A 10,011-nucleotide genomic window follows, 5' to 3' on the forward strand; every position below is an offset into this window, starting at 1 on the left:
CGGGACCGGGGTTGGTTTCACAGCCACCGCCGCCTCCTCTGAGTCTGGAGCTTCATCTTCTGAACACAGAGAAACAAGTGAGACAGAAACTTTAGACTCTTAATTCACAAGATTACATTCAGTGGTTGCATGTGTGTGTTTATGATGAGAAATACCATCAGGCTCTTCCATACTGGATTTAGCAGCATCTACAGAAGAAAGAACACATGCATAAAAACTCACGGATTTTAGGAGTCATTGAACAAATCTCATGTTTAAGTTTATTTTTTTTAAGTTATAAAAAATAAATAAATGACTTACCGGTTTTGGGCACATCATTTACTTGAAGTGCTGAAAAGAAATTAAACATCAATTTTTTTGTCTAAATTATTGAGCTATGATATGACCTATAAATATATTCTATAAATATCTCCTATATTTTCTATGAATAGATCTGATACTCACCACTATGTCCTGCCTCAGCACTGCTGCTGCTTGCATCTGTTAGACAATTTGACATTAAAACAACGCTCACAATTATTTTTGGTTGTTAAGATGAATCAGTACTTTTTTTAAATAGTTATTTTTTATACCTGCGGTTGCTCCGTTGTAATACAGAAGCTCATCTGTAGTCATAAGAATAATACATTTAATATCTATTCATTTCATTTTGACAGTACAGAGATTAAACAGAGAGTAAATTTCCTCTGGGTAAATCTGAATAGAAAAAGGCCGTATTTTAAATGTGTATGTGGGTTTAGACTCCACTAGATGGCAGACTTGTAAAGTCTAACTTGAATTGCTTTAGAAAATCCAGCAGCTTGCTTGTTATATGACTTGTTATGCTTGGATATTAAATAAGATCTAGGTGTTTCATTATAGATTTTCCTGGGTCCATTAAAGCACAGATGGGCTCCTAAAGAACCATAGAATAAGATGTTTATCATGAAAACAGTTGAATGAGCTCTGAAGATCTTGTATCTTGAGTCAAGCATCAAAAGCTCTATTAGGCAACCTTCAGTTTATCCCTAAGGGCAACTTGTCAAATGTGTTTTAACCCATCACATATTGTTTGTTCTTAAACTAGCAATCATTCTGTTGTTTATCTGGAACGTCAGCTATCAAATCCTTCCATGCTCAAAGTTGATAAGAAAGCATCTCTCATCAGAAGCAGTGATCACTCACCATTGGGCAGGTCGGGTGAGAGCAGGTTCATGCTTTCTGTCAATGAAAACACAAAACACTTCAGTGAGAGTCTGTCCGGCTGACATCCTACAGACTGTTACTCTAAAACAGAGAAAGAGAAGGAAAACTCACCAGTTGGAGCTTCATCTGAGGTTGAATCCGGATCTGTGGATTTTTGGAAGGATTCTTAGTTGAAGGTTGATTTACATACTTCTGTTTAAATGTTATTGATTTTAGATTTACCTGTAGCAAACATGGCTTGGGACCCTCCATCAGCTATGAAAGGAAGCAACCAGGAAATGTTCCGTCAATTGCATTTTACATTTTTGTTTTTTTGTAAATAATTCAAGTCACATTTATCACAGATATAACAAACCGTAAAACACACTCTCTCTCTCCACACTCACACACAAACTCTGAATTAAAGTAATTATTCTCTGCTATGATGATGTTAGATTTTAGATCATATTTGTGACTTCTTAACTCTCTTATATTACAGTATAAGGATATTTACCTGCTTCAAGGTCCGCTTTAACCAGAACCAATGCCAATGAGCAGAGGATGAGAATGTTCCTGTGACAAAATCAAATCATAATAAATCTGCCTCATAAACAAGCAGGTAAGGAGCTGCTTTGCATCAATCATATTCATAGTGAAAGATTTTGATTTAAAAAGTCTAATGATTCATGCAAAATGAATTCAAGAATGCAGTGACCAGAGATGACAGCATTAAAAACCACTGACAGAATATCATGATGATCAATATCTATGTAGTTATGCTTTTATATATATATATATATATATATATATATATATATATATATATATATATATATATATATATATATATAACAATATTAATAATATTACTATATAGTAATATTAAATAAACTGTATAGTAGTGATTAAAAAAAGCTCTAAGATGTTTTTTTTAATTAATTAAATATAATATTCATTTATTTGTCATAAAAATAAAGTCAATTATTAGTTTAAATATTCAAATATAATATTATTTATAATTATATAAATATGACTAATTATTTAAATCAATTTGGTGGTATCATTTTAAAGCTTCATGTCTTTCCAGGGTTGACGTACTGTACATAAACAATTATCCTTCACATTGCGTTATAGTATTATTAAAATGGTAACAAATGCTGTGAAAATATAATAACTGATCTGGATGTGTTTGCATTATGAGATTTACCTGGTCAGCATGGCTGGAGGTCAGAGACAGGGTCCGGCGGTGTACAGTACACAATGTAGTAATGCACTTGAACTGGTCCTGTGTGGACAGCAGCCGCCAAGGCTTTTATACCTCCTCAAAGGCTATTGAGAATGTGTGAGGGGAGGGTCTCTTATTGTGAAAGAGGGGACATGGAAAAAACAGCTTCATCTTGGATTACATTAATTGCATGGCTTAATGTAAGGATTCATTTGTCTCCTCCCCGTGTACATTCCCACCAAAAGATTCTCCATAAGGGAAAATCTGCTGCGAAATGTAAAGGTTCCTCTCCGCCAAAACAAGACAAACAAAAAGTCCTGCAAGTGGAGGGTTCAGGTAAAGCACAGAAGCAAGGTCATCATAATTGCCCGGCGCGACCTGGCGATCGAACGAGCGTGTCGTGGTGAAAGGCGCTCAATGGTGGGGATTCCCTGGGTCACTGAGGCCAGTATTTGGAGAGAAATGTAAACCTAATTGCTCTGTAAATCAATAGTGAGCTGGCAGGACATAAATAGAATTTTTCCTCTTTAAAAGGTTGGTGTTGGGGAAATGGCGCTTGTTTTTTTGGCCTCTTGATGTCAAGATGCCAGCGATAAGGTTGCTGCTGATGGAGGTATTAGTGCTCACTGCTGCGGGAAAGACTCTGGGATCTGTGTTCAGGAAATTCCACTTTTTTTTTTTTCTCTCTAGCTTTCCTCAAGATCAATTTTGAGAGAGAAAGACAGTGTCGGGTAACATCCCCGGCCAAACGCATGACCTGTCATACAGTGAGTTACAGAAATGTTACCAAAAGGTCGGGAATTTACCGTGAAAGGTTGGAAATGTACACCAAGGTCAGGTGTAGACTCGGAAAAAGAGTCGGGATTGGAGGCGTATGATGTAACAAAGGGACTCCGTGATGACAAAAACTGCTTTTTTGGATCATTTCCAGTTTCCAAAACTATTCTAGTTACTGTACGATATTTCATAGCAATGATCGCACATTTTTATAGCTGGCATACACGAGTTTTAACATCGGAACAGATTTTAAAACATTATATGCATTGCATTCATGCTAACTTTTTAAACTGTTACATAGAAAAAGCTGAGATTCAAGATGTAGCTATGATGTAACAAAGGCACCACTTTTTTGGGTCAGTTTGAGATAATTTCCAAAACTATTATAATTACTGAATAATATTGCATAGCAACAATAACATGTTATTAAAGCTGGAATACTTTAAATGACTTTTAAAAATGGAAAATTATTTAAAACACTAGGCATCTTAAGCTTATTAAAAAGATAATTGCCACACTTTATCTCAAAATTCTTTTTTTAGTATATGTCTTGCAATTCAGACTTTATCTCTCAGAATTCTGACTTTATATCTCACAGTTCTGCGTTTTTATCTTAATTCAGAGTTTTTTCTTGCAAATCTTAGAAAAGAAGTCATAATTGTGATATATAAACAGTGCTGGGAAGGTTACTTTGGAATTGTAATAGGTTACATATTACAAATTACCCTATTTAAAATATAATAAGTAGTGTAACTATTACTTTATTAATGAAAGTAATTTAACTGATTACTTTTGATTACTTTTCTAATTTTCTAACAAATGTTTTCAACTGTTAATCATTTCCAACATTTCTATCAGGCAGGGTGAACATTACACTAGTACTAAATACCGATTACTGTCCGACTTTCAAAACCCTTCATCTCTTGAATTAAGATTATATTAATAACATTTATTTTAAAGTACAACCACCTCAAAATCAGAATTTAGTACCTCTTTTCACTTACGATTTAAAATTATAATAAGAATTAGTAAATGTAAATACAATAAATATTCAGATGTAACCCCCTTTGCAATCATTAACATTTTCATAAGTAACTGTGATTTAATTACACATTTTTCTCAGTAATTATAGATTACAGTTACATTTATTTCATTTATTTACATTTTACTAGTTACTCCCTAACACTTGATATAAACATTCAATTCTGAGAAAAAATATCAGAATTGTGAGAAAGAAAATTACAGTCGTCTTATGGAAAGTCACAATGAAATGACTTTTTTTCTGATAATTGTATGATTAAAAAGTAAAAATGTTTTTTATCCTCATGCAGAAACGGGCCTCCACAAATATCTCTGGATGGTTAGGATGCAAATCTCTGATTAACATGGAAAAGATGCTTTTATTGCATGTCACATCAGAAATGATGTGACATTCTGTGTGACTTTCACTAGGGGATGAAATGCGTATCGCAAATGCATCATACACAACACGGTTCTCTGCTAAATCAATCAACTTCGACTGTCAACTAGCAAATCAGGGGCAAATCTGTTCAAAGGTTGTGTACTCCAGCCTTAAAATGAGGGGAAGGCTGATTTCACCAGCTCTCGCAGCTGAGACTAAATCCCTTGTACGACCCAATCACAGACTCATCCGTCCGTGTTCATTCGATCTGTTGGCTATTTTTTCCTTTTATCAGACCGAACTACTGCCAATGGAAATGAATGGGCCATCGCTAGAGACACAAGACAGGAAGTCTACCCATCTGGGTTTTACCTTTCCTGGATTTCTATGGGTGCCTGTGGTAAAATGGAACGGGCCGCTGTGGAGCAGAACAGGGGTTAGAGTTTTGATAATGGGAGAAAGTGGTCCTGTGTAATAGAGTTACATCTGACATGTCCTCCACTCTGGTATTTAGGAGCAGCATTGCCTACTATCAAAGAAGTCCTCTGTGTGCACGCTAAAAGGATTTTTCTCTTTAAAAGCGTAAATGGATAATTAACCGTTGAGGATCCCTCACTAGGCCACATTATGGCCGCTTAGCTGTCTTTTCAAGAAACACACTCGTGAGGGAAGTCTTTGAAAGCTGGTAAGGTCAGATTTACATGTGTATGTGAAAAGGGCCCAAGGGCGCACAGGACCCTGGATTTTCCTTTTAAACATGGAGACTGAAAGGAAATTGCTAGCATCGTAGGGTCCAGAACGTACTCTCATGCTTGACGGAAAGAAAGAAACGCTCCACAGAACTTTACATTAGGGAGCACAAGCAAGCTCGGGTTACAAGACTATCAGGACCAGCTTGAGCTTAGAAACCTCTGTTTGTTGTGGTACGAGTCATGATTTACAGAGAAAAGCCTTCAACAAACTCACCATTTTAATTAAAACTTAAAGGGGTCATATGATGCGATTAAAATGTTTCCTTTTTCTTTGGAGTGTTACAAGCTCTTGGTGCATAAAGAAGATCTGTAAAGTTGCAAAGACTAAAGTCTCAAATCCAAAGAGATATTCTTTATGAAAGTTAAGAGGTCAACCACTCCCCTCTAAAACATCTCGTTTTAACACACCCCACATCTCTACGTCACGATGTGGGAAGATAATGGCCCCCAAACTTTCATGTAAAGAAAAAAGGCGGAACTTTTAGTCTCTCTGTTGCCGCCGCGGTCGTGAAGTGGAGTTGCTGTGTGTTTCGTTGTGAAAGTGAAACTACTTTGTTTGGTCTTTCAAAAGAGGACACGACTAGAAGTCAGTGGTTCCAACACTGTTCCAGAACAGTCCAACCCAAATATTCAGATGTGTGCTGCGCATTTTGTGGAGGACGAGGACTGTTTCCTGTGAGTCTAGAATTCCTGTGTCTGTTTCTATAAAGTGGGGCATTTCCAACTTTGGAAGGACAGTCTGGCACTTCTGACTCAAAGCCTGTAAGTATGTTTTCATATTTTAATAATTTGATACTAATGATTTAAATGCAAGTTTTGAGCAGTGTAGAGTAACACTGGTTGTTTGTCGTTCCTCCAGTCACAAATGCAGACATGGTGTTATGTTTACACGACACGATACACAACACGTAAAAAGACCGTATATGTCATTATAGTCAGCAATTGAGAAAAATACAAAAATATACAAAAAATGTATTATATTACTATCTACCAATCAGATTTTATACAAATTGTATTATATATTGAAACTAACTGTGCATCATTTAGAGATTAATATGGTTTGGAACCAAGAAATCTCCTCTTTAAAGAAATATATGACTGAATTAATACATACGTACATTACATATTTCGTTAAAAAAGAAAGCTATGCACTTCATCTTTGCTTTGTTTTAAATTTAGTATTTCTTGTTCAATAAATTGTAATATTATTTTGCATTTTATCTACTTGCTAATGGCACCGATGCTCTGACATAAATCTATTGGCTATTAAACTTAGATTTCCCCACCCCTGCTTCCTGTTTCAGATGGAAATATGTCAACACAAGTTGCCATTTATCTTTAACAGCCTATGAACATATAACATCATAAACATGATTTGAAATTGTGACCTTGTTAGAATCACCATTTGCATCTTTATATCATCAAAACGTGAAAGCTAAACCCAGGGTTTGTGTATTTGGTTGGTAAGCAGTCTCCCCTGCTCTTACTCTCTGCCAGCTTGGTAAAGAACTGCATAATTTCAAAGCAGTTTCCATTGCTTTTCATCATCATGAAAAATGACACTCTTCAACCAGCACATACCAGACAGGATTTATTCAGAGGCTGATGAGATTGAATAGCTTTTTAATATAGACAGAGGATCACATGAGACCTGTCTGATGTGCTTGAAGTGGGAAGAATAATCTGTGGATAATTACTCAGCATTTTAGGTCGTTTCACTTCTCATTTATTATACTACAGAGATCTCCTAATTAATATTTCAGCAATTTTCTAAATCAAATCATATAACAGTGAAATTTAAAGCAACAACATGTTGAGTTTGCTTTAAGGTTATAATGGACTAAACAAGATGAATGATGAATAAATAGTGAATAACACTGTGAAAGCACACTATGATATGCTGTCATATTTAAAGAGCTGATGTTTTTTCATCCAGGTGAAGTCAAATCCTGGTTTAGAATGAATTAAGATTTCTCCATCACTTGCCTGTTGAGTCCAAGTGTCCATTACCTCAGATTACAAATCGTTAAATATGTGCAAATGAGTTAGCTGTCATCAGGTGAATTAGCCCATCAGTTATACATTAAGTTGTCAGGGAGGCATTCGTAACCTGCTAATATTGCCCATGTTCTGCTCTGTCCCAATTCATTTTAATTAAAGCTGGAGAGGATGATGCCAACAAAGACAATTTAAAGAGAGAAAAGATCTTCTTTGAATACCATACATTCCTGATTAAGTCGCATGATGCTTAATTAAATTTATGATTGGCTGAAGCAACATGCCATTCTGATATAACTAGCATTCCTGTCAATGGGGTTATTAATATAAATTATCAATCAGATTGTATTATATCTATCTATCTATCTATCTATCTATCTATCTATCTATCTATCTATCTATCTATCTATCTATCTATCTATCTATCTATCTATCTATCTATATACTGTATATCTATCTATCTATCTATCTATCTATCTATCTATATATATATATATATATATATATATATATATATATATATATATATATATATATATATATATCTATATATATATATATATATATATATATATATATATATATATATATATATATATATATATATCTATATATATACTGAACAAAATTATGAACGCAACACTTTTGGTTTTGCCCTCATTTTTCATGAGCTGAACTCAGAGATCGAAGACTTTATCTACTGTATGTACACAAAAGGCCTATTTCTCTCAAATATTTTTCACGAACCTGTCTAAATCTGTGTTAGTGAGCACTTCTCCTTTGCCGAGATAAACTATCGACCTCACAAGTGTGGCATATCAAGATACTGATTAGACAGCATGATTATTGCACAGGTGTGCCTTAGGCTGGTCACAATAAAAGGCTAATCTAAATTCTCAGGTGAGACCAAAATGTTTGAAAGGTTTTATAGCTTTGAACTTTAAGGACTGACCATAAAAGTTAAAGTTTCATAGCTTCAAAGCTTCAGGGGCCTTCTGGGTCATGTACTGTAGTACTCTCTATGAATGTATGTTCGTTCTTAATTAGAAAAAGAAAGAAAAGTTATGAAAATCATCAACAACCGCAGAACCGAATAGCTTTGCTATAATTTGCATTTGATTCTGAGCACATTATCAAGTATGGTCTGTGCAGAGAATTAATCCATTAATATTAATTTAATAAACTTTAGCATTATAGACCTATCTGCACTTTTTTTTCCAAATGCAAATAGAAATCAAGAAAAACTAAAAAATAACAAAAATAAAAGATAAAAGTATAGAAGTATAGGCATAGATACTAGAAATACAATTATATTTAGTAGTAGTGGTATTGTCGTGAAATAAAAAAATACACAGAGCTGACGGCTGACACAGTCATAGACATATAAATACATAGACGCCTCATTGGCCACTCGACCGCACGTCAACGTCGCCGCCATATTGGAGCGGGCAACTCTCATAACTCTCACATCAGGACAGAAGAAAACGTACCTGACTCATCGACAGATTGGACACCTACAAACCGTCACACGATAATAAAAAAACAGATCTCGGGGTGTTGTCTTTCACAGGTAAGACTCAGCTGTTCTTTCTTGATGTTTTTTGGTCATTTTTAACATTATGTTGACAGCTAATTAACCACCAGTGTCAGACTATTAATAAATAGATAGCGATATCGCTAACGTAGTTAGCAGTGAAAGCTGAGACTTTATAAGAATTCAAAGTTTAAATGAATTCTTATTAGGCTACGTTTTAACTTATATTGCCATTTATATAATAAACTAAATGATGTTATGAGCACAATATACAGAGTGAGCACTTTGACTGTCTAGATTAATCATGGAGCTGAAGCTTCTCTCTTTAATTTCACTACCGTTACTTATTTACAAAGATTATGTGGTAACACTTAAGAATACTAGTCCTTTAGTTAATGTTAGTTAGCTCATTAACGAACATGAACAAACAATGAACGAACTGTGAACTTATTCTATGTATTCTTTTTTCTTCCCTTTTAGCCATTTGCAAACAGGACAAGGACAGCCTTAAGGAAAGCTGAGGAAAGCTGTTCTCTGCATTTCCAAGAGACAAGACTATACCTCCCTAGACTAATGTTGTGTTTGTACTAAACCCAGAGCAGCCCTGAATGAATCGACAGAATGACCCAGCTCATATTCTAAAGCGATTAATCGTTTGAAAGCATTAATTTATACCAGAAAACAAGACAGAAATACTAAGGAAGAAAATCTCTGCATTAATCACTTAATCGTTTGATTCTGATTCTGATTCATTCAGACATTTCTAATAATGTTGATTCACATGATAATACTGCACTCATGTTTATAATAAAAGATGACATAATCATTCATAAAAAAAACTTAAACTCAGCAAATAAATAATGGATGTTGCATTAAGTAATTTATTTACTCATTACATACAGTCAAGTATATTACAGATCTCTTCATTCTTGATATTAAATTAGATTCATTGGCGTATATATTCAGAGAGGTTAAAGGGCAGAGAGCATGTTCACTATACAGCGGATTCCTCACTGCTTCCTCACATCATCAATAATCTGGGGAAGAAAAAATTATTACACTGTATTCCAGTGCTAATATATGAACTTTGTGAAACCAAGACATTTGCAGGAGATGCATAATGACTTCAGATATTAATATTTATTATCTACTCAATATA

This window comes from Carassius gibelio, chromosome A25, assembly GCF_023724105.1.
Source record: "Carassius gibelio isolate Cgi1373 ecotype wild population from Czech Republic chromosome A25, carGib1.2-hapl.c, whole genome shotgun sequence".
NCBI classification, from domain to species: Eukaryota; Metazoa; Chordata; class Actinopteri; order Cypriniformes; family Cyprinidae; genus Carassius; species Carassius gibelio.